Here is a 26742-nt window from a genome sequence, read left to right on the forward strand (position 1 = left end):
TCTCCATCAGGACTATTGTCCTGATGGGACAACAAAAGTTCTGCATTATTTGCTAGAATAGTATTCCCTGTACTTAAATAATCACAAACCTTCAAAGGCTCAGAGCCTGCAAGCACCTCTGGCTAAGGCTAAATGGCAATACTATGGAGGTGGAGGAAGGCGCCTAGTAGAATACCACAGAGATCAGTGTTAGGGGGAAACAAACCACCCTTTTAAACATCTTCCTTAATCATATAGGAAGAGCACTAAGCCTGTTAATGAAATGTAGATGATGTGACATTGTTCTCACTGGTGGTCAGTTTTCCTCAGAGATGTAATTCAAAGGAATCTAAAGGTATCAGAAATGTGGACAGAAAAGAGGTTCAATTTGGGAAATTTACATTAATACAGCCATGGAAAAATACTCTAAAACATAAGCATACAATGGGAAGACTAGAGCTGGAAGCAGATAATACTGAAAGAGAGCTGGTTGGGTGATAGATGATGACAAGCTCCATAAATGTTTACAATGAAATAGAGCAGCAGCAAGGCCAGTCTGCTATTGGGCTGTAAATGCAGAGGCATCACAGTAATAAGCCTTCTCTTTGTGACTCTGGTGTGATTACATTTAGAACATGGAGCCCACTTCTGGACTCCACCTTATTAGAGATACTAATACACTAGAAGGAGAACAGAAAAGAGGCACAGAAATTATCAGAGGGCTGGAGGCATAGGTGCTGGTGGAGGTGCTGCTGCACCCCTATGAAGTAGTAGTAACCCAAATACATGGTTTCTGCCTTCAGCACCCCCTCTATAAAAATTGTTCCAGCACCACTGGCAGGAGGGACTTGAAAGATTAAAAGAGCTAAATATAGCTTTGCTAAGAGATGACAACGTGTGGACAGGGGATGACATGATAACTACAAATATCTGAAGGGTGTCAAATTCAAGGCTAGAGAAGAAAAATGTAGGTTAGTGCAATAACTAATAATAGGATAAAATTAATAATGATGCTAAACAGTGTGATCTTATTGCTGGAACCTTTGCCTCTCCCTCACCCACTCTCCTCCCAGCTGTCTATATTCTGTAAGCTCTTCGGGGAAGGCGCCGCATCTTTTCTTTGTTCTGTAAAGCGCCTAGCACATTTTTGGGGCACAATATAAATAAGGAATGTTTCCCTAAGAAAAGGAGAATGCTGTCTGAACAATAGTGGAAACTTCCTGACTAAGTCCCATTAGCCTGTGTAAAAGGGAGGTGGCAGATATCTGGAACAATTCTGTACTGCCAAGGAAATGGACTCGATAAACTAATCAAGCTTTTCCATCTCTGCCTATGATTAGCTCATGCCCATACTTCACCTACAACAATACCTGAACATGTGCATAAGGACTGTTTTCTAGACCTTCTCTGCTTCTGGGTAGGTCTAGGAATAGCCCACAGATGGAGCCAATCCTCTCACCTTGCCCTCAGTTGAGGCTCAGAAGGGAGTCTCCTTCAGCTGTTCCTTTTTAAATATAAAGAAAGCTCAGGGACTGGTTTCAGTGGGAGTTATGAACACACAACTGATGCAATAATCAAGTCCCCCCCTGTTTGTTAGAAGCATCTCCTTGGTAGAATGTAACAAAAATCATACCCTCAAATATTGAATGTTGCAATTTCAGTTCCTGGATTGGCTGAGAGCATAAGCACTTCTGGTGCAGATACTTGTTCATGCACATTTAAAATTTGCTTTTTGCAATTATTTTTGCATGCAGCTTTAAGATGTGCTTTCCCTAAACATTCAGGCCAGTAAAACTTACTCACATGGAAGTTCACAGAAAGTAACTCAAAAAGTTCAAAAGTCTATCTGGAGTGAATTCATTTTACAACTGGAACAAATATGTGTGGGACATTTTCACAGTATTCACCCAACTTTAATTGTGATCAGCATAATTATTTAAAAAGTGTATTTCCTGCCTCACTGCAGTTTTCTATTTTCCACTTTTCAAAAAACTCTATATTTTTTTAAATATTCCAAATTGTAAAAAAATTCCCTATTTAAGAAAATAACTAGAACTCCAACTAAGGGACCGGAATGTGTAGTATATGCATACAGGGGAATCACTAGCAATCCATACATTCCTGGCCTTCCTTATTTTTGCAGGAAAGCAAGACTTTTTCAGAGAGCAGACAAACCCCATTTTTTCAGAAAGGGCTGTGGCTTTCTTTGTTTTGAAGCACCACAGCAAACTTGCTGCTGCCTTTTCTTGTCATTCTATGCAATTTAATTCTCCTCAGTGCATCTCTATTAGGCTAAACTGCATCCCAATCACGTCACTCACGTATGCTTTTGCTTTGAAACCACTTGGACTAGGGGGGAAGGATTCTGTTTGACTTTGAGCATTCTAAACAGGGAGACTAATATTTCAACTCAGCAGAAATGGCTGCTAATTTTAAACTACCAGTTTAATCTTTCTCTAGCAGAAACACACATTTTCTTCTACCATAAAATTTTCTCATAATAGAAATGAGACCATTCCCAGGGGCGCAGTTACCAAAAGATAATCTTGCCCCAATCTGATTAGAGGCATGAGGTTCATGCCTCAAAATGCTCTAGGGTGTGATTATTTTAGGATAACCATACCCTGTATCATGGCTTATTGATTAACTAATAAAGCTTCAGTATTATTATTCAGAGGAGGGCTGAGATATCAGAGGAAGATCTGATTCTGGAATGGGAAAGATTCTTTCTTGCTAACAAACCACCTTTCTCTTGCCCTGATTATAACCTGTGTGTGAAATTATAGGGTCAATGGATGCCAGTTTTAGTTTTTCATTGGTGATTAGCTCACTGGTTTATTAAAACTGAAAAACACCTAGAAACATATTTATTTGAAGACAAATTTTCACTAGGATTATTCCCTTTCCATTTAAACTGCATATAAGGGCTACAGAGCAGAATATGATTTGGGTTTCTAGAGAGCCTTTTGTAGTCAAGGTTCTAGAAGTGTGTCACACAGTAGTATGTTAGATACCAGCAGTGCAGTGATTCATAGCCAAGTATGCCTGCTGTTATACTTTTAACAATAGCTCTTGCACAGCCTGGAACATTAGAAACTATTTTAATGAGAGAAGCAATGTTAGACGTGGCACTGGGGTAAACATCCTGCTCAGGGACACTAAGTGATGCCTGCTGGTAATGGTGCCCATTCCGAAAGACTATTATGCCACCAGAGGATCACTTGAGAGCAGTGCACTACTCTATACCAGCGGGAATTCCCCCACATTGGAGGACTCCTGATTTACTCATTTAGTGCAGCTGTTTGGCCCTTATATATCAAAAGAGTGGCACAGAAAGGCTGGAATCTAGCCCTTGCCTCCTAGTCCAGTGCTTTAATTACAAGACCATCTCCCCATCTAGTTTCAGCCCTTTATAGAAACCCACAACTGGCGTGGGACTTGATCCCATAGCCAATCAAGTCCTTGAGCTATAGCAGGCTGGATTCTGAGTTCAGTTACACCAATATAAATCTGGAGTTATTCCACTGACTTGAGTAGAGTGAGTCCAGGTTTACTGAGGCATAACTGAGATCAGAATCAGGTACAGCACATGCAAAAAGGACTTAACTCAAAAAAGTTATATCTGTTGTGGTATAATATCCAAACTACTGGACACAACTACAAATACCTATTTAATGTCACCTGCACTTAAATTTGAACATGTTATTGGAAACAAAGGGTCAAGCACTATGTATATGTATCCTCTTTTAGTACTCACAATGAAAGGAGTTTGATAATAATGTAAAGGAAAGAAAGGTTTGATTAAACCCTTCAAGGTGGTATGTGCAATGCAGGTCTAACAAAGGGATCATTACACAATAATATAACCTACACTGGACTAATCCCCTTTCATGAACCATTTGGCAAATCTCTATGTCTGTTTTGTCACCATATGCTCTGCTAACGTATGGTGCTAACTTCTTTAACTAATCAGAATTAGCATCCTGCTTGTTCATGCTGTGTGGCAAAAGTCTCCCACCATTCCTCATACCTGTGCAGCTCCAGCATTGGTAGTAACACAGGGAGTACTAGTGTAGAGCAGGTTCCTGCAGCTTCTGGCATTTTCAACACCATGTCACTTAGCCCTTCTTAGAGCAGGTTTACATAGCACAGTGTTAAAAATCCTGGTATGCATTAGCACTCCCACAGTTATTTTCAGCTGTGAAGGTGCACCAGTGTTAGTAATGGTGGGAAATTTTGCTAAAAATCCCTAGTGTAGCCCTGGGGGGCATGAGCAGGTTTCAGGGGATCCGCAAGCAAGACCAGTGTTAGACTTTCTGGGGCCCAGGGCAGAAAACCAGAGTCCCACTGCAGGGGGCTGAAGCCTGGGACCCTGAGCAACTTAGCTTTATGGTGCCCCTGTGGCATGGGGCTCTGGGCAATTGCCATGCTTGCCACCCCTTAACACTGGCCCTGGCTTTTATATGCAGAAAACCTGTTCCTGTGGCACAGGTGGGCCGTGGAGTTTTTATAGCATGTTTGGGGGACCTCAGAAAAAGGTTGAGAACCCCTGCCCTACAGTATTCCTTACACTACGCATTATGGGCTTGATCTTGGCCTCAGTTTAATCAATAGGAGTTTGGAAGGAGATAAAGAATTAGCAGTCACTCTGTGTAAAGCAATATAATGACTTTTCCATTAGTCATGACACTCCCTAATGAACAAAACATACGGACCTCCAGAAGAGGAGAGGAAGCTGACGACTTCCAAAAACAACACACAGGTAACCAGTTTCCCCATATATCACACCTCTTACCCCTTTTACAAGTACATATATATTTGACTTTAAACATATGAACAGTCCCATTTAATTCTTTATGAGATCCAGGCCTATATTCTTTATACACGTTATTTTTCAGAACTCCGCTGATTTTGCTGCAGAGATGTACGAGACTAGGCAAGAAGCACTGAAAATGTTTATTTTCCTGTACATCTTTAAATGTGGCTTCTTTCCTTCCACCCCGGACACTGTACTATCCATTCCCTGCCATTTGTCCCTGTCTGCTGTCCCCCAGGGTGAGGCCATCAACATTTGAGTCAGGAGGAATTGAGAACTCTGCGGAGACACATCATACACTTCTAGTAGTTAAATAATTTCACCAATACTCTTCCCCTCAACATCACCAACCAAAACAATTGAATAGCTGAAATGTTCTATGAAACTTCCACCCCAGCATAAGATCATGTCTATAAAATTCCATATAGGTTTCTCCGTGGCAAGTTTAGCATTTCTCCATAGCACAGTATACAAGAACATTTTCATTGTCTTTTACTCAGTATATAACACTCAAGCATATAAATCTATTATTTTGTTAAATATGTTTCAGCCCTGTGTAAAAGAAAGAAGTAAAGAAAGTCTTGAATAGATGAACGTAAGAATTCCTGGGCTGCTGCTCATTTAAATATAAGTATAAAAGTAAAATTAATCATGAGGGTTTGTTTTGTTTTTCACTGGCATTATTTTCGATAATGTATTGTATGTTATGTGGTTAGAGAGGAATTCTTGTCACTGAGGTTCAGATTTCAATATCGTTACTAATATTGACCAGTATTTTACTCCATAAGTAAGGCAATTGATTCCAATGGGATTAATCAGAGTAAAGTACTACTCAACACGAATAAGAAATCAGAACATGCCCCTATGTTGATTGGAATCTACTTTTGTCTACTGAATGTTGGAGAGTAATTTGTTTTAAAAATATATTCTTTTCTTCCATGCAATAGGAAATGCAGCTTCATAAATCAACATAAAAATATAGCCCAGGACTAAGACTTGGTGCCAAAAGGGAAAATACATTGACACTTTCAACCTTGTGTGGCATGTTCTTTATGAAGTTGGGTATTTGGGGAAAATTTAAATATTTTTTAAAAACTACAAAAGTGTTGTAATTGTTGGATAGAAATAACAGGCTTCAAGAACTTTGAAATCCTTTCAGAGATGACAAAGAACAAAGGAAAGTCTCTTCCTCAGGATCCATTCCAGCCAAATTCTGCTGTCAGCTCAGCCGGCAGGGCTCCCATTAAAATCATAATGTGTTCATGCCATATTGCACATCCAAGGGCAGAATGTGGCCCCAAGTGTCTGATGTCCAAGGCTTAGGGCCAACAGCCATTGAGTGAATTGTCCTTCCATCCAACCCCATCAATACGTATGGTTAATACTAGTGGGGGACTCATCTGTGAGAGAACTACTGTAGCAGTTGTATCAAGGCTCACACAAGGTCAAGGATTGCAGTCCTGGACATTACATTTCATCTGTTAACTCAGAAGGGTTGGTCAATGGCTTTGGACATCAGTCTTTGTACTCAATCTGTTCTAGCCTTTGAAAAACAGAATGGGGAGGCGGAGATGTGTAACAATAGCTAACCCTCTCATAAGAGAAAAGCCATGCTGCTCTCTTCCTGTTGGAAGGGGACAGGAAACCAAAGGAAAGCACACTATAACAACCGTGTCTGCAGAATACAAGGAGGTTCTTTAGCTCAGCACTCCTGATGACCCTGTTGTGGTGGAGTGAGTGTGTGTAACCCCTTTATTTATTACAGGATGCTAATAAGTATCCAGAAGGCAATATGCTAATGCAGACAGTGAGCCCAGAGGACTTGTACTCAAATATCTTTGTATAGCAAAGATAAAGGTAACTAGAGTAATGGAAAGTGCCTGAGTTCTGCAGAACTGTTATTAGAGTGATGGGTGTAAAATCATATACACCTCTACCCCAATATAACGTGACCCGATATAACACGAATTCAGATATAACATGGTAAAGCAGTGCTCCAGAGGGGAGGGAGGGGCTGTGTGCTCCGGCGGATCAAAGCAAGTTCGATATAACACGGTAAGATTTTTTGGTTCCTGAGGACAGGGTTATATCGGAGTAGAGGTGTAGTAACTAGGGATCAGAAAATGAATGATATTTCTAAGGATCAGTGAGGTATTTTGTTTCCACCAAAATAAAACTCCGGGTCAGAGAGCCTTTGCGTATATGAGAATGAGGCACAGAATATTTATTCTGCAGGGACTGGACAAAGTGGAGTCAGACAATTCCTGAGTAAGTTAACATACAAATTCCAGTAGGGATTCTGATCATGCAGACTGTCATTTCTATTGACCCTTGTTTTTTGAAATGTCATTTATTGTTTCTATGATGTCTCTGAAAGCCCTGTATGTGCCCATTCCTGATGCCTGGAGCCAATGGCAAAACACCCTTTTACTGCACTGGGTGCACAGCTGAACTCTAGGGTTCAAATTCACCCCAGTGCAGAGGGCCAGTGCAAGGTCTATGTACCACTTACATGCCACCTGTGCCCTCAAAGTAAGACTTTAATGGGACCTAAAGTGGTGCATGGGATTGTGGGCCCTCTGTGTAGGGGTGAATTTCACCATAGGTGAGTAGAAATGAGCTCTTTCAGAAGCAGATTGGCAGCTCTTCTGTTAAGCCTTAAAACATTAATGGATGTAAGGAGTATGTTATGTGTCTGGCACGGATCTCCTCCATACAGTGCACACTTCTGGTACTATAGAAATAGCAAATGAAGTTTGAAAGAGCTTTTGATGAAGATTAGCTGCATATGTTTGTAGTTTTGATTACCACTATGGCCAGCCAACTGTCCCTCAACATCCCCTTTCCAGTGCAAGCATGTAAAAGTCTAGCTTGTGCAAAGGAATAGTTCTGGTGAAATTATGCTTTCTATATTTAGAAGCTGATACTATAATTTAATTTGCCTCTGGTTATTGCAGACAAACTATGATTTGCATGGTTTAAAGGCTTTTCTCCACCCCAGAATGAAGGAGGAACTGAATAGTTTCATGTTGGACATTCTCCCACTCCGTAAGTAACTTTCAAGTTATATTTTAAGTACAAACATATGTTTTCTTGGTTAAGTCTTTGGCTGGGTGATGTGGACCCTTATTTATTTGGTTTTACATTTTACAAAGCCATAAAAATAAATCACACAGCCAGATACTAGAACTAAGCAAACAGTGTGCATGTGTATGTGTGAGAGAGAGAGAGGATTTGTACAAATATTTGTTTGAATTTGAAAGCAAATTTGGATTTGATCATATTTGTGACCCTTTGTGAAAATATTTGAGCACTCAGTAATTACAGAAAGGGAATGTTAAGGTTGAGCATTCCAGTGAATTTTACACTGGATTGTAGTCTTCAAAATTCGAATTGTGTTCGTAAAAAGGTGCACGAACCTCTTAGGGCGTGTGGAGGAGGAAAGCCCTTTGTGGGCCAGAAGCACCTTGCTCCTGTTTCTCAAACCAAAACACCAAAAGAAAAAGAGGCCACCAGATAGCATTAACAGGGCACAGATGCTTCCTTCCGACTACTCTAAAGTAACTGTGCTCTTACCAGACTAGTCACCCTCCTTCCACTCAAGGATACTGTTATTTCAATAGTGGTCTCTTCACAGAAGGAGGGAAGAGATTAGGGAGAAAGGTTTCCCTGGATGGCTCACACCTAAAGGTATGAGTTCGGTGTAATTTTGCCCTAATCCTTGCAACTGGATCTTCCCATATGAATCCAATTGCAGGATTGGAGCCTCTACTTGCAGGGCCAGCGCTTCCACTAGGCGACCCTAAGCGGTCGCCTAGGGCGGCAGGATTTGGGAGGCAGCATTCTGCCGTCCTCGGCGGCAATTCGGCGGCAGGGGTCCTTCCGCTCCGCATCTTCGGGGCGCTTCAGCGGCGGGTCCCAAAGCGAGTGAAGGACCCGCCGCCGAAGTGCCCTGAAGACACGGAGCGGAAGGACCCCCGCTGCTGAATGCTCTGAGAAGGAGCGCTGCCGCCTAGAGCGGCAAAAACACTGGCGCTGCTCCTGTCTACTTGGCATTTGGAAATGGGCTGTTTCAAGATCTAAAACTTTTGTTAACTGGAGTTAACTATAGACTGAACCAAACCCAAGAAAAGGACTTTCTATTAAAATCTAAAATGGATGTGAACTAGCTCCCTTTCCCACGCCCCTCTTTCTGCTGTGAACCTTGGACCTACTATTGTCAGTCACTTTCATAAATCATCCAATCAGGAAATAGAAACAATACTACATGACTTATGTAGCTAACCAGAGTGTCAATTAAGAATATTTACAGCTAACTGTTTGCAAATAGTCTGCAGGTCAAGAATTGCTTGCTGAAGAAATCCACAGATAACATCAAACATGGTATACACGCAAGCTTTTCCCAATCTGTTTGTGGACAATTTGAAAACAAAGACTAAATCTGAGGAATAAATTAGTGACAAAACTCTCCAGCTCCTGTAAGGCGGATGGAAGGGGCCAGGCTCGGTTTCCCCCTCCTTCCCATGGGCCCAGACTTGGCCTTGATGGCCCAACCCCTTCCCTTTTGTGGGGCCATGTGGGTGAGGCCAGACAGAAACTCTAAGTATTTATATGGGCCCTGTCACTTTAGTACGTGAGCAGTTTTTCAGCTGCTGCCAGAACAGCAGCAGTGGATAGTGAGAGAGGGAAACCTTCCCATGGGAGTCTGACCCTTTGATGTTATGAGCATGACACCAAGGGCTTTCATCTATGATGTCATCAGTACTGACAAGAGAGTGTATGGAGGACCCTCAAAGAGAAATTTGGGTTTGCCCCCTCATTGGATGTTAGGTGAATTTTGACTAAAACGCTGCTCTGGCACACGGTGGGAATTTTGTATTAATAATCTAAAATAATATATAAATAAGTTAATTAAGTAATAAATATTAATCACTTGAAAACCAAACCGTTATTAACTAACTAGCAGATGTGTAATAGCTGAGCAACCAGTTTATTACTAAACAGATATTTGGCTAGGGATAAGAGTTAACAAAAATGAACTAACAATAGGTTGGTGGAGGGGCAACTGGAGGATAATATACAAAGGGAACTAACATAACATGTGCCTGTCATCAGTGGGGACCTCTTTCTTCATATGCTTTCCCCCACGCCTCCATCTGACTATTTCATTTAAGACCAAAAGCTCTTTGACACAGGGATTGTTTTATGTGTTGTATAGAACCTGCCATGATGGGACTCGATTCTTCACACGGCATCATCATCATTACAATTTACTGCCAGCTTCCTCTATCTGCAAAGCGTTCCCTGGTGTCTTCCAGCACAAGGAGGTGTTCAGCATTTCCTACAAGGTGCTGAGAGACCTCCCCTCCTATTGAATCAATAGGAAATGAGGGTGCACCTTGCAGGAAGTGTTCAATACCTCCCTAGCACTGGAACCAAGGGGAATACCTCTCCCTCTCTACTACATGCACCATGGAAAGGGGCATCAGACTCTCTGCAGCACTTGTGTTTGACAAGGAAGGGCGCCCTGCAGCTGGAGCTAGTTTTATGTGACACTTGCCCCCAAGCACTCTGCAGGCTGGGGGAGTGAAGGACAGTTTTGGCATGAGGGATGCGACGTGGAATGGATTTTGGTTGGACTAGGTTTGTAGAGGAAAGAGGGAGTGATGCAGTATGAAAGAGGGATTGAATTAAAGAGTGTACATCTGAGAGTTTGAGGTAGCTGCTAATGGCCCCCCTCTTTAGTCTCTTAGGCCCAGAAATCAATGGGAGTTAGGCCTCTAAATAGTTTTGAGTATCTGATCCTTGCTTCCCAGCAATTTCACTTTCAGTGACCTCATAACCTTGATGACCATCCTGTGAGATGCTTAATGCAATCTCAGGTGGCACTTACCATCTTGTGGAATTGGGTTCATAATGATTAACATAAAGCCAGCGGTGCCTGGTGTGGTCCCATTTGAAGCACCCAAGGCTGTCTGACTTGGAGGACAGATGGCTGTAGGGTTGCTACTGCATGCAGACAGCTAGATAGAAGAAAGCTGTGCTGGAATCTTCTCATTCTCAGCCTGCACCCTGCTCTGGAAGTCAGCAACCCTCTCAGCCACGTAGAGTAGTATCTGTTCATCAGCATCCCATCCTGTTCCTAACAGGCAGGAACCCTGAGTCCCTGTTACCTAGGAGAATGGCTTTTAAGGGGGGAGCCTTCTGTTTCTGCCATCTATCCCAGTGCCACTATCCTAGTCATCTGCCTGATGACCCTCTAGTGCTAGTTGTGCAGGTAAAAGACGCTATACTGTGCTTTAGGTCTCTGAAGACAAAAACAACAGAGTCATGAATATCTCTTGTGCTCTATGCAATAATTATCAGTTGTGGACAAACTGATTTTGGGTTTTAGCCAAAATTGATTTGAGTAAATTTTCCTGCCAAGCTCACCTGAGCCAGCTAGCCAGCTCAGTCTAGTGCCAAATCTCTCCTAGTGTTCCTTCATTTGATAAAAAAACTGATAAAAACGATTAGATACAGCTTCACCCGAGCTAGCCATACTGCAAACTTGTTTCTCTCTAGTTGCCTGCCACTCAGCTATCTAGACAGGTTGTCATTATCAGCCTCCCACTGCCCCAGCTTTGCCCCAATTTTTTTAAGCCCTACAGCATTATCATTTGATGTGGCTGATGAGGGAATTAAAGTAGATGAAGATTGAGGATACCACTCCCTTAGGTAATGATATATTCGGATTCCCTCCAGCTATCTTGCTAACAACCCAATCCTCCTCCATCCTGGCCATACTCCCCTATATTAAGAACTAAAGAATAATTAAAACCCCTCTTCATAAGGTGTGGCTAAATTCAATATTCAGTTTAGATTATATTAAAAATGCTTGTGATAGATGGGGTATGTTATGTGCTATGGCAATAAGTTAGTTGGCATGTAATAGCCAGCAGGAAAAGCAGACAATAGCTGGTTCTCTATACTTTTGAATCACAGCCTTCAGTAAGCCCTCAGGGAAACAACAATGATTAGGTCTTAATAGTTGTATTAATCTAATATGGGTATTACCTGTTCATACAGCAAAGATAAAATGAGTAAATGTTATAAATATATTTTATGATCCATCAGGTACACAAAGCAACACAAGAAGACTGTGCATAAGGCTGTATAGACATGTCAGGGTCCCAATAATATCACAAGACATGGGAGCTTTCCTTCTAAGGTTAGCATGATCTTGTCAGAATTGCCCACCCTGGACCCTTTTAGGCGAAGAAGCTTTGATTTTAGAAGAACTGTCAATTTCTATATACATATACAAACTTGGGCCTTGATCCTGTAAATGCTTATTACTAGGAGTAGGCTCAGTGGCTTTCATACAATTAATCACATACGTACATCCAGCAGTAAACATGTGCAGGATTAGATCTTTGGTTAGATAGTTATCTATAGATACTAGGAAGTTTTCTTCCTATATCAAAGATCATAGGCTAGGGGAGTCAAAGCAGCTGTAAGACACTGCTCCAAAAACCTCTTTCTCTTAGTCCACACCCAGCAATTCTGATGAGATCATACTAACCTCAAAAGAAAAGCTCCCACGACTTGTGATATTATCAGAACCTTGAAGTGTGCATACAGCCTTATTCTTTTTTTTTGATTTTATATACATGATGGATCACATAATACCGTAACAAGAAAAACAGGTTTGATGAAAAATCAAATAAAACTAAACAGGACAGTGAACAGTGGTCATAAGCTTTAAAAAAATATGAGGGGGCGGCAGGGAAGACAACTTTTTCTGTCAGAACAGTGCTAGCTACAGGAATCTGCTATGGTTTTCTTGACACGTGGACAGAGATTTGTGTTCCTGAGAACACATTTGGAATTATATAAAAAAACATGCTACAGATTTCCAAAAAACTATTCTATAGCAGTTTTACTGTCCTGGTTCTTGGTTGAGGGCTACATCACTATCTAAATTAGGGATCTCCAGAGCAGAAGCCATTGTGGTGTCTTAGCACCAATGCTGAGGAAATGCTGATTTTGACCATTTGGGGAATTTATATAAACCTATGAATTCTATTCAATTTTCTGAATTATATTTCTGATCATAATCTTCATAAATCTTTGCCTTTCTTTCAGAAAACGTCTGAGAAACTGAAACAGGACCATTAGGAACTGAATAGCCTTGCCATGGCAGAACAATGGAGACTATCTGGTCAAGCCATTGAGTGTTAGCCCTGGTCTACACTAAAGGGTTAGGTTGAATGTAGCTGCATTAGGTCGATTTTATAGTGAATGCATCTACACAAGCAACCTTGTTCCGTCGACCTAAAGGGCTCCCCTGCAAGGGGAGTAGTGCTAAAATCAACCTTGCTGGGTCAAATTTGGAGTAGTGGGGACGCAAATCGACATTATTGGCCTCCAGGAGCTATCTCAGAGTGCTCCAATGTGACCGCTCTGGACAGCATTTTCAACTCCAATGCACTAGCCAGGTACACAGGAAAAGCTCTGGGAACTTTTGAATTTCATTTCCTGTTTGATCAGCGTGGAGAGCTCAGCAGCACAGGTGACCATGCAGTCCCCCCAGAATCGCAAACGAGCTCCAGCATGGACCGAACAGGAGACACTGGATTTGACTGCTGTATGGGGAGAAGAATCTGTGCAGAGAGAACTCCAAACAAAAAGAAGAAATACTAATATATATGCCAAAATCGCAGAGGGCATGATGGACAGAGGCTACAACAGGGAGACACAGCAGTGCCACGTGAAAGTCAAGGAGCTCAGGCAAGCCTACCAAAAGACAAAGGAGGCAAACGAACAGTTACTCTTGGTCAGAGCCCCATACATGCTACTTCTATGATAAGCTGCATGGCATTCTAGGTGGGGACCCTACCACTACCCCATCACTGTCTGTGGACACCTGCAAGGGGGGAGTCTCACGCAAGACAGAGGAGGATTTTGTGGATGAGGAAGAGGAGGAGGAGGAGAATGCGCAGCAGGCAAGCAGTGAATCCGTTCTCCCCGGCAGCCAGGACCTTTTCATCACCCTGGAGCCAATACCCTCCTAAGGTGGGATCCCCAACCCTGAAGGCGGAGAAGGCACCTCTAGTGAGTGCACATTTGTAACTACAGTACAGGGTTTAAAAGCAATAGTGTTTAATGTTTGATTTGCCCTGAAGACTTGGGATGCATTCGTGGCCAGTACAGCTACTGGAAAAGTCTGTTAACGTGTCTGGGTATGGAGCGGGAATCCTCCAGGGACATCTCCATGAAGTTCTCCTGGAGGTACTCTGAAAGCCTTTGCAGAAGGCTTCTGGGGAGAGCTGCCTTATTTTGTCCTCCACGGTAGGACACTTTATCACGCCAAGCCAGTAGCAAGTAGTCTGGAATCATTGCAGCACAAAGCATGGCAGCAAATGGTCCTGGGTTTTGGTCACATTCAAACAACATTCAGTCTATATCTTTCTGTGTTAGCCTCAGGACAGTGATATCATTCATGGTATCATAGGGGAATTTTTGTAAGGGAACAATAAAAGGACTCCGTTCATACTGGGCTGTTTGCGCTTGCTAAAAGGGATCATCCCTGAGAATAGCCATGCAGCAGGGGGAGGGGTGAAGGGATCATCCCAAATAGCCACCCCGGGAGGTGGGGGGGGGGAAGATGTGTGCTGCACATCCACCCGAAAACTGCAGCCCCTCCTTTTAAATGGCAAACCCAACCGGCATTGCTTGCTATGGGAAAGGAGGGCGCTGCAGATTGAAAACATTCCCACATGTTATGAAGGCATTAGAAGCCAAACCCGCGTACCCTTTGGCTTACCATGGCTGCCTAGAAACCGAATTCTGTTGCCCAGCCGTGTGTGATGTGTCACCATACCGGCAGGCGCTCAATAGAAAAGGCAAAATGCAACCTTGTACCTAAAAGCACATGTGCTGTCTGCTGTCAATTGCTTGATTCACTGTGAAAGTCTCCCTTTTGTTCTCAGAAATGTATCATCTTAAATTTTACTCTCCCTTTTTATCCCCCCGCAGGTGCAAGTGTTTCTATGCTCCCCCTATCATCTCCGTCCCTGAGGTTATCACAGATTAGAAGGCGTAAAAAACCATACTTGCGATGACATGTTCTCTGAGCTCATGCAGTCCTCCCGCACTGATAGGTCACAGCTGAATGCATGGAGGCATTCAGTGGCAGAGTCCAGGAAAGCATTAAGTGACTGTGATGAGAAAAGAGACAGGATGCAATGCTGAGGCTAATGGGGGAGCAAACTGATATGCTCAGGCGTCTGATGGAGCTGCAGGAAAGCCAACAAGCTCACAGACTGCTGCTACATCCACTGTATAACCGCCTGCCCTCCTCCCCAAGTTCCATATACTCCTCACCCAGGCGCCCGGGGCGGGGGGGCGCTCCGAGCATCCAGCCACTCCACTCCAGAGGAAGGCCCAAGCAACAGAAGGCTGTTATTCAAACAGCTTTGATTTGTAGTGTGGCTACAATAAGCAATGTGCCCTTGTCTTTCCCTCATCCCTACCCCTCCCCCACCCCACCCAGGCTACCTTATCAGTTATCTCCCCCTCCCTTTTTTTTTTTTTTAAATTAAGAAAGAATGCATGGTTTCAAAACAATAGTGACTTTATTTCCTTTGTCAGCTGTGATCGAAGGGGGGAGGGTGGTTGGCTTACAGTGAATTAAAATCAATGAAGAGGGCGGGTTTGCATCAAGGATAAACACACACAACTGATACACTGTAACTTGGCCAGTCATGAAACTGGTTTTCAAAACCTCTCTGATGTGCAGCACGCCTACCTGTGCTCTTCTAATTGCCCTGGTGTCTGGCTGTTCAAAATTGGCAGCCAGGCAATTTGCCTCAACCTCCCACCCCGCCATAAACGTCTCCCCCTTACTCCAGATATTATGGAGCACACAGCAAGCAGTAATAATAGGAATATTGGTTGCACTGAGGTCTAACCTAGTCAGCAAACAGTGCCAGTGAGCTTTTAAACATCCAAAGGCACATTCTACTACCATTCTGCACTTGCTCAGCCTATAGTTGAACTACCTTACTACTGTCCAGGCTGCCTGTGTACAGCTTCATGAACCATGGGAGCAAGGGGTAGGCTGGGTCTCAAAGGATAACTATTGGCATTTCAACATCCCCCAACAGTAATTTTCTGGTCTGGGAAGCAAGTCCCTTCTTGCAGCTGCTCAAACAGCCCGGAGTTCCTAAAGATGTGAGTGTCATGCACCTTTCCCGGCCATCCCACGTTGATGTTGGTGAAACGTCCCTTGTGATCCACCAGTGCTTGCAGCACCATTGAGAAGTACCCCTTGCGGTTTATGTACTGGTTGGCAAGGTGGTCCGGTGCCACGATAAGGATATGCGTTCCGTCTATCGCCCCACCACAGCTAAGGAACCCCATTGCAGCAAACCATCCACTATGACCTGCACATTTCCCAGAGTCACTACCCTTGATAGCAGAAGGTCAGTGATTGCATTGCTGCTTGAATCACAGCAGCCCCCACAGTAGATTTGCCCACACCAAATTGATTCCCGACTGACCAGTAGCAGTCAGGCATTGCAAGCTTCCACAGGGCTATCGCCACTTGCTTCTCAACTGTCAGGGCAGGTGTCATATTGGTATTCCTGCCCCTCAGGGTGGGGGAAAAGCAACTCAGAGTTCCAGGAAAGTGGACTTACGCATGCGAAAGTTTCGCAGCCACTGGGAATCATCCCGTACCTGCAACTCTATGCGGTCCCACCAGTCTGTGCTTGTTTGGTGGGTCCCAGAATCGGCGTTCCACTGTATCAATCAGCCCCACAATATCCCAATTGCCACATCCTGTGCTTTCAGGAACATCTATGTCCATGTCCTCCTCACAATCGTCCTCGTGCTGCCGTCTCTTAGCCAGGTTCTGCACATACTGCAGTATAATGCGCGAGCTGTTTACAATGCTCGCAACAGCAGTGGTGAGTTGAGTGGGCTCCATGCTTGCTGTGCTATGGTGTCTACATGGGTAATCCAGGAAAAAAAGGCACAAAATGATTGTCTGCAGTTGCTTTCACGGAGGGAGGGGAGACTGACAACATGTACACAAAACCACCCGCAACAATGTTTTTGCCCCATCAGGCATTGGGAGCTTAACCCAGAATTCCAATGGGCACCGGAGACTGCGGGAACTGTGGGATAGCTTCCCACAGTGTACCACTCCGTGAGTCGACGCTAGCCATGGTAGCGAGAACGCACTCTGCCAACTTAATGCACTTAGTGGGGACATAGACAATCGACTGCATAAAATAGATTTCTAAAAATCTACTTCTATAAAATGGACCTAATTTCATAGTGTAGACATACCCTTAGTGATCCTCTGCCAGCAATCCTGAAATAGGTCAGAGAATGGAGAAACCCTAGTGGAGGGACAGAAGGAGCACAAGGTATTAAAAATTGGTCTTAAAAAGAGAGGCTTTGTAGCAAAGGTGGGCACTCCATCCCCAGAATGGGAAGGCTGAGCAAGCAGAAAGGGGGAGCAGGAAGGAACTAGACCCTCTGAAGGACATTGACCAAAACTCAAAGTGCTGAGTACCCTGGAGGGGTCTGCACTCAGGTGTTCATTATTTTTCCAAAGATCTTAAATCTCTTGTGATTTTCAATGAGTAAAGTGTGTGTGTTTGAGAAGTTCCTTTGCCAAACCTGTCTGTGTTCTTTACCTTAACTGTCATGTAGTCCACAAACAGCTAAATGGTAAGACACAGAGCACATGCAGGTGGGACCTCAGGGAGAACATGCATAAGCTACTGGGGAGACTTGAGGACAGTTCAGCCCTAGTTTTGAGGTGGCAAGGGTAGCTGGTCTATGACACTCCGTGTCCCACAAGGCACATCAGGCAGGGAGTCTGCCCATTAGGAGTCTACCTGAGAGGTCAGACTTATTGATATTGTCTGGATGCTGTTCAGACCCAATTGGCTTGAAAGCACAGGGGATCCAAAGATGGAGTCCAATAGAGCAGCTTGGTAACCATCCACAAAAAAGAACTCAGCCTGGGATGTAACACTGAGTGCCTCTAGTGTATAAACAGGGTTGTAGCTAACATGTTCTGATCCTGTTGGAGACAAGTCCTTAATGTTTTATAGTTCTATTGTTTGATTTAAAGAACTTTATGAACAGCTGATTATTGGGTGATAGGCTTGTGAGATCAGAGATCAACTCAGCTAATCATAAACGGTGTTTGTTTGCATGTGCAATCCTATTAGCTAAAATGCTGTAAAAGTAGGCTGGCTCAGCGATATAGCCACAAAGCCCAAAGAATTGCCACCCCAACCTTGTCTCCCTAGCTCGCGGGCCTTGACAGCCACAACTTCCAGCTAACTTACAGAAGAGAAGAGACTAACTACAGAGAGATGGTAGCTCCATGGGGTGAATTGCCACTGAGCTAATGTGATGTTCACACTCACACCCAGTTATGCCAGGAAAGACTTAGCAGCTGTGCTTTTTTTCTTCTGTGGCTAGCCAAGTTGTGAGCCCTCCAGCTCTGCTCATTAAGAGGAAGATATAGTCCCTCTTATTTGGAAAGAATAGTATGTAAGAGAGGGGTTCCAGGAATTGGGGCCTGGTCAGGATTGCTGGGAAAGAAGTCCTGAGCTAATTGCATTGCTGCTTAGGGATAGCAATACTGTACTGGCTGAAATTGGAGACTTATCTTACATTTGCACTTGGCTTTGACATTTGCCTGGCCAACAGCCTACCTGCCCACTTGGGACTCAGCAGAATGATGCTGGAGCTGTTTTTTAAGCTAGGGCCATGGAAAGCTCTGTCAGGGATGTGGGCAGAATCTTGGTTTTCTTAGTTGTGTTTGTCCATAATAAAGACCAGGAAAGCACTTCATATTTCCCAGGCATTATGAAATAAAATGCGATGAGGCACTGAGTGGGCCAGAGTCTGGCCTTCTGGCAAAGTGTGCACCACAGGGGGGAAATGAGAGAACTACTCCACCCTTCAAAGTTGTACAAAGTGGCTTTATTTTACACACAGGGGCCCAATACATATCTTAGGAAAATATTCTACAGTGATGTATCCTTCCAACTGAACAACCAGCAGCTACAATTATCACTATCTGCAGCCAGTGACTGGCCACCAAACCAGATAAAGACAAATCAGAGAGGTTTTTAAAAGAAAAATCTTAACATTGTACTTGGGCTGACTTTCTAGATTTTTTTTTTCTCCCCTTAGTTTGGTAAGACTGGCTTGACCTGAGACTTGCTATTTCCAGCACAATGTTTTTTAAAATATGTTAAAACTTAAATTTTATAATATTTCCAATTTTCCCCGCAAGTCTGGAGGGTTCAACACAGCACTTTCAAGACAGCTTTAAGAGAAGTCTCTTTTCAGCAACTAGCTGTAAAGAATGTTGCTACAGCTTTTCTAAAAGTATATTTGGATATGTCTATTTAAATGTAAAATGAATGTTAGTATTGAGACATAAAGTACCCCAAAATGAAAACTCCTCCTGCAGTATTAATGCACATCCTTACATTTTATGGTATATTGTTGACAAGAAACTAATAGGCTATGTTCATGTCTTAATAAAACAAAGAATGTGCTAAATACAGACAACATGGCCATCAATAACTAAGGCATCCTTAACAGTATATGACCAACATTCCAAACTATTCTAGTTATTTTAGTTGCACATCACAAGCCATCTAAAGCCAGATGGTGTGAAGATTTGCCTACTTGGCACTTCCTCCCCGGCTATATTTTCCCTGCTTGATTCTTCCATATTGTTCCTGCTCCTTCCCCATCTCCTCCCCAGGACTATGCAACTAACTTCACATCTCCAGTTATCTTGTATCCTCTTCCTAACTGCTGCTGACTTCCTCCTCTCTCCACTCCTGAATTCAAAAAGTAAATGCAAGAGTTATGGGGTTAAAAGCTCTGCCAAAAGTGAAATAAGAACATAAGAATGGCCCTACTGGGTCAGACCAAAGGTCTATCTAGCCCAGTATCCTGTCTTCCGACAGTGGCCAATGCCAGGTGCCCCAGAGGGAATGAACAGAACAGGTAATCATCAAGTGACCCATCCCGTTGCTCATTCCCAACTTCTGGCAAATAGAGGCTAGGGACACCATTCCTGCCCATCCTGGCTAATAGCCATTGATGGACATATCCTCCATGAATTTATCTAGTTCTTTTTTTAACCCTGTTATGGTCTTAGCCTTCACAACGTCCTCTTGCAAGGAGTTCCACAGGTTGACTGTGCATTGTATGAAGCAATATTTCCTTTTATTTGTTTTAAACCTGCTGCCTATTAATTTCATTTGGTGATCTCTAGTTCTTGTGTTATGAGAAGTAGTAAACAACACTTCCTTATCTACTTTCTTTACACTAGTCATGATTTTATAGACCTCAACCATATCTCCTCTTAGCTGCCTCTTTTCCACGCTGAAAAGTTCTAGTCTTATTAATCTCTCCTCAAATGGAAGCCATTCCATACCCCTAATAATTTTTGTTGCCCTTTTCTGAACCCTTTCCAATTCCAATATATTTTTTTGAGATGGGGCAACCACATCTGCACACAATATTAAAGATGTGGGCGTACCATGGATTTATATAGATAACATGATATTGTCTGTCCTATTATCTATCCCTTTCTTAATGATTCCCAACATTCTGTTCACTTTTTTGACTGCCGGTGCACATTGAGTGGATGTTTTCAGAGAACTATCCACAATGACTCCAAGATCTCTCTTTTGAGTGGTAACAGCTAATTTAAACCCCATTGTTCTATATGTATAGTTGGGATTATGCTTTCCAATGTGCATTACTTCGTATTTATCGACATTAAATTTCATCTGCCATTTTGTTATCCAGTCACCCAGTTTTGAGAAATCCTTTTGTAGCTCTTCGCAGTCTGCCTGGGTCTTAGCTATCTTTAGTAATTTTGCATCATCTGCAAATTTTGCCACCTCACTGTTTAGCATGCTGTAGGGATTGATCATGAGCACTTTGGCCCGATCCTGCAAAGCACTTAAGCAGCCTGAACATCTGTGCACAACAGCTATTTTAAAAATTGGGAGCAATCCGGAAATAAAAAGCCTCTGACTCCGCTTGTCTGTAGGACCTTTCTTGATCTGCTCTAGTAAAGTGTTATGCCTCCCCTCCGTTTCTTATTTATCTATCCCTGCACGGTGAAAAAAACTTTAAGCCTCATAACAGAAGAGTGACAAGAAAGTAAAGGAGCTTAATGCAAGTTGGAGTGAAAGTGAACAAATGACAAGAGAGCACACTGACAGTTCACTATTTGTGATGTATATTATACTTTCTTAATATTTAAGAGGCATCTGGAGAAGCAGAGCCATTACTGATGCACCTCCAGAGCCATGGTAAAACAGTGAGCTTGAATGGGTAAAATGCTGCTGAAAATAATTTTGAAAAACAGTGTAAGGAGAAATATGGATTAATCATTCAGTACCTCTTTTCTTCTGATTTGGACCTAGATGCGGTCATCAATGCCTCTTAAGACTTTTGCAATGTGCTTTACAGAGGAATACACCTAAGGGATCATCATTCGTTCTAAAGTCTCTTTGGAATTGCCCCCAAAGCTGTAATTATTTTCAGGTAGAGTCATTTTTCTTCTCTCCCCTCCATGTCCCCAAACCAGTTACTGGTGCCACAAAATTTATTGAAGAGTGGTGAAATAAAGCATAGCTAAAGGATTTGCCAATATAGACCCTGTGCACCCAAGTATTTCCCCTTCCCCCACAACTTTCATCTCCTCCTCCATCTTATTAGAAAGATGGGTTGAGGGCCATGCTTTTTTAACTGGTCAGGACTGTTTCCATTCCTTTTTAGGAAGTCAGTTTTAGCAGCTTCTGTAACACTGATTTAACAAACATGTTTGACCACATAAACCAGCAGTCATGCACCACCCCTGGAGGCAAATGGCTATACATATAAAGAGTCCTGAGGTAGAGGGCATAGGGAGTTGTAAGAAATGGAGATTGATGTATATTTCAGGCATAGAGATAATCAGTTCTCAGCTCAGTCATTCTCCACCTTCCAATGCGATGTAGTAACTAGTACTGTAGAAGCCAACTAAGCTCTCAGAAAAATTTGAAATATTTAGCCATCAATATGTTGTGTTATTGGGTCAAAGAGGCCCCTCTTGTACTTATTGTTTTATGGGGGAAAAGAAATGATACAAGAGAGTTGCATGTGTGAAAGAACGAAGGGCTTATCTGTATGGTGGCGTAATATGCTCTATAGGGATGGGATTTCTAAAGTGGACTAAAGTGTTGTGCTTTAATTGGTCTGGATAGACCCCACTGGTGCACACAGGTTTCCTAGTGCACTTTAACACAGAACTATTTCAAACAGCACTATGTCAAAGCGCACCAGCAGGGTCTATGTGGACTAATAATGTTCAACACATTAGTGCAGTTTAAAAATCACACCCCTGTAGAGTGTATTACTCCACTGTATTAACAAGCCTGAAGTAAAACGCCCACCCCACCCTCCCCCCGCATCCAAACACCAACCCCTCTCCTTCCTAATTATCTCTCTTTGCCTTATCCTCTCTACTTACCTACTTAGTAAATCTTCTTAGGCAATCACTGTGCAAATATAAAATCAGTGTTACAGCAGGTACTACACCTTACTGCTTGCATTCAAACAATGAAACATGACACTGGAAAATTAGAACCATAATTTTACTGTTTATTGTAATAATTGTTTATGCATCTAGGATATTAAAGATATGCAACGACATGTTTAAATTACCTGTGTTAGACAGAACAAAGCAACTCCAACCTTGTTCCACCCCAACTAACTACAATCAATAATGCTGCAATGATTCACAGTCAGACAAATGCATGAGAATGCGCAATGCATTCTGGAGAGCTGTAAACTCTGGCAGACCACCAGAGGGAGTGAACTGCACAGCCAAGGACCCTCCATTGAAGACCCCTTCATCTCTGTTTCTCAAGAATGAATACGTAGGGACTCGTAGCAAAAGTGCTGATCTGTTCCCTCACATCCACAGCCTCACTAAGTAACCCAGGGATATGTCTAATGCTTTTTCCACTATGTCTTCTGCTCCATTTCCAACAGTGTGAGGAAATGCAGCAAAGTGATAGATCCAAAAAGGTTACACATCTGTCTGGGAGGAGGGGGGGGGGGGGGTAGGGAAAGAGCAGTACTCCCGTTCCACATGGTTTTATGTGGGAAGAGGCACATATGGCTCTGAAGTTTCTTAAGTGTGTGAGGCCCTGCTATCTCAACACATGTAATATCCTGCATCTGCTTAGTAACAATATTGTTTAAACATCAGAATACAAACCAGGCCTGTATTATATATCTTACCCCCACCCCATATAGCAAATAGGAAATCCCTTTAACCCTGCAAGATCACAGGAAGCAGGCTAAGAGTCATTCTTCCTGACAGTAGCATTTCATCAGCTAGGGTAGGTTTCTGTTTTGTTTGTCTGTCTGTCTTTTAAATAGGGTTCCAGTTTCATGACTAACAAACCTGGTGTTGGCTTGAACAGGAAAAAAAGCAGTTACACTGGCCTTCCTTCTTAGTTGCTGACAGTAAAACTGGATGCTGCATAAACATGTACTAAAAAGCTAACTCCTGCCCCCAAGAACTCCCAATCTAGATTTATAACAAGGTGTAACTGATGCATGAAACAAAGAGGGGTGAGGGTGGGAGCCCAAGGGAAAAGTAAAACAAGCAGAGTTTGCCTAGCAGGCAGGTGTCTCAGCTCGTCATCTGCCTATTAGCCAGCAGTGTCTTGTAGGTATCTTTTACAACTTCAATACTTATAATTACAGTTTCAATTATGATTTATTTTCATTACTTGAACTTTCCAAAACTCCTGGTCTCAGCCAAAAGGTGAATTTTTGGCGTTATATTTATAGTCAATACTTTTGGAAAGTTTTCCGGGGGCAGAGGATGACATTCAACCATTTTTGAATTATGCAAGGCTGAAATAAAACAAACAATCACCCCCACTTTGTGAAAATCCTAAAAATGGCTGAGAGACACATCAGGCTTGATCCACTGCTCTGTTACAGCTTTATAAGGACATATCTCCATTTACTGCAATGGAGTTACAGTGAAATAAAGTGGATGGAAGGCAGTGGATGATTCGTATTCATTAGATTGCACTAATTCAGCTATGCCCTGACCATACACCATCTCCTGCATTCCTTTTCCCCCAGCATGCTCATTTCTCCTTCCTCCCACACATTTGCCAGTGCTCACTCTAATGCTGGCATAGAGGTTTGGATACACTGCTGAGCACTTTGCCTAGACTCTGCACATGTGTTGACAAACGAAGAGCACACAACGCTAGCATTCTAGCCCTCCACACTTTTCAGCCTCCATGAGTGATTCTAATGCTAAGCTTTAACTTCTCCAAGTTCTAAAAGGGACAGTAATATCATATTAAAAATGTCTTCCCTGTGTAACTAATAGCATTACTATTCACAATTTATGCTCAGCTTGGACAGTGAAACTGGACCGGTCAGTTTCATTTTCAGGTTCTCACTTACAAACACAATATTGTTGCATTTATGTTTCTAACACTGCAGAGAAAAACAAATTTAAAAATTTCATTTTTTATCATTGTGATGGGGCGTTCACCCACACAGAACTAGAAGGAGTTAAGTTGGCCGGGTAGGCCTATTAACTCCATAGGCTGCACCTGGAGAGAGAGCCAGGGCGAAGGGGAATTGACTGCAAACAGGTTCAGCTGTGCAGGAATAGGTGGGACCTACAAAGCCAGGCAGCTGACAACAGACAAGGGATGCTGCTGGGCAAGAGCAGTCACTCTCTAGGAAGAGAGTTTAGTGCTGGTACACCTAGAAAAAGCGGGGGAACCAGGATTGGTGGGAAACAGTTTAGGGAATGAGCAGTGGGGGCTGGGAGAGTAAAGTCCAAAACTACTGGGTTGAGGGTCTCTGGACTGAAACCCACAGTAAAGGGTGGCACCTGAGGCAGTGAATGGGAAGACTGCCTAAGGCTGCTGAAGAAAAGACTTTGATATACCCTGAAAGGGTGGCATGCTGACTGACCTGGCCAGAGGACTGAGTCATGAAAAAGACACTGCAGTTGCTGGAGTGAGAGAAGGGCTGGTGACCTAAAGAGCTAATCCCCAAAGCGGCCAGGAGGAGGCATCAGATTAGCGGTGAGTGGTGCACTACATCACAAGTGGTGGAGAACACGGGCATTTGGTCACCCCTGAGGGAACAGTATTGTGTGGAGGACTGTATAGCAAGTGAAGGGATGTAGGAGACAGTCATCCTGATATAAGGGGACTGCGAGAGACTCTGCATGGCAGTTGCCCGATACTCATCCTGGCCCATTGTATCCCAAAGAGGTGTGTGAATATGGAGAAGCCTGCAATATGGGCTTTTGTGGCTGAGGGAAGCTATGTTTTATGAGGGTGCATGCTGGAGTTGCTGCTCCCAAAGAGGGGAGCTGAGAAGCAATGGGGTGGCCCATGCCACATGGGGACATATCCTTGAAAACCAGCAGAGACTGTGGGAAGTGCAGGTATACTGAGGGTAGCTGGCTAGCAGCAGCATTTGTACAGGAAGGAAGCAGTGGGAAGCAGGAGACGGCGGAAAAGCTCTGTGGAGCTAGGGGGTCAGAGACCCAACTCTGAAGGTGTTAGGGGTGTGGGAGCCAGAGGCACCGGAAGAGGGAGTGTCCCTGGGTAGATGGAAGAAAAAAGAGTCTTACCAAGTGGCAAGGGCCCAGGGAATCCCACACAGTAAGCGACTTGGTCAGAGGAGGACCTGCTTTTAGTGTGTGGAATAGGGTCATATAAAGAGACATGTCCCCTACAGAGAAAAGGACAGTCAGGGAAAGGGCAAGGGCACGAGGGAAAAAAGAAAAGAAACAGAACCCCATGATAAATCTGTACATGTTGTGGTGAAAACAGAGGCAGGTAAGACTGGGGGGAGGAGAGTTAATCCCCAGAATGGCCAGGGTGAGGTGCCAGACTAGCGGTGAATGATGTGCCCCATCACAAGCACGATAACCTTTGTTCATATTACATTTGTGAAATCCCCATCCCCCCCACCCTAAAAATATAAGAGAATCAAAAGCCTAAACTGAATCTACACTATCTTTACATTGTCTCATTAAACTGACAAATGCTCCATCCAGAGTATCAAATGTGAAGAAATTAAATTATTTAATTTGCTCTTCATAAAGCATTGTTCTTAGTGAACTCTTTGCTCTATTCAGTTGGGTGATACAATTGGCAAGGTCACTTTAGTTATTTTAGTATGTTTCCATAGCTTTATATGCATTTTGGTTTGTAAAACCAATTTTTTTTTTATGCTGTGCATTTTGATGAAGTACTATAAATGTGGCCCTAGCATATCAGGTAGAACAAGAAGTGATAAACAATGTTGGCATAAAGATATTCTATATATTAATGAATTGTTTTGATTCTGATAACATCTTGTAGCAATCAACGCTAAAGAATTTCTCATGAAAATTTTCCACAAATTATCTTGAGGCAAGTATGTAGTAACTGGGTGTTCAAAAAAAAAATGTCATGTATCAACAGCTCTAGACAAGTACAGTCTGTATTACTCAGGAAGTTGTAACATGTAAATACTTAAAGTGCATCTTTGTAATGTAATACATAAATTCCTAGCCTAAGCATCATTGGCATAAGAATGTCTATTGGCATGGGTGGAAATGTTTTGGTGATAGAAATCTTTGCTTTTTCTTTTTGACTTGTTAAAATGAAATATAGCAGTAAAAATACAATGGGTAACGGATATCTGAATTGGACAATTCAAGAAAAATAGCTATATATACACACACACACAGTTAGCATTTACTCCTGTGAGTGGACCATTACTTCAATGGAACTACTCGTGGTAGTAACCATTTTGAAGGATTCTAGGCCTAACTTTGTATACCATTATTTTCATTAAGAAAA

At 42.9% G+C, this 26742-nt stretch overlaps 2 long non-coding RNA genes across 2 annotated transcripts in view; one reads left to right on the forward strand and one right to left on the reverse strand.

Annotated features, from left to right (window-relative positions):
• LOC135984254 (uncharacterized) overlaps positions 1-26742 on the reverse strand; it is a 65110-nt gene that overhangs the window by 2216 nt on the left and 36152 nt on the right. The gene's annotated exons all lie outside the window — the stretch shown is intronic.
• On the forward strand, positions 7707-15406 carry LOC135984255 (uncharacterized). Its single transcript, XR_010602176.1, has 3 exons — positions 7707-7843; positions 12923-13891; positions 14816-15406. It is a non-coding gene; the product is annotated as an uncharacterized LOC135984255 (long non-coding RNA).

This window comes from Chrysemys picta, chromosome 6 (genome assembly GCF_011386835.1).
Source record: "Chrysemys picta bellii isolate R12L10 chromosome 6, ASM1138683v2, whole genome shotgun sequence".
Lineage (NCBI taxonomy): Eukaryota > Metazoa > Chordata > Testudines > Emydidae > Chrysemys > Chrysemys picta.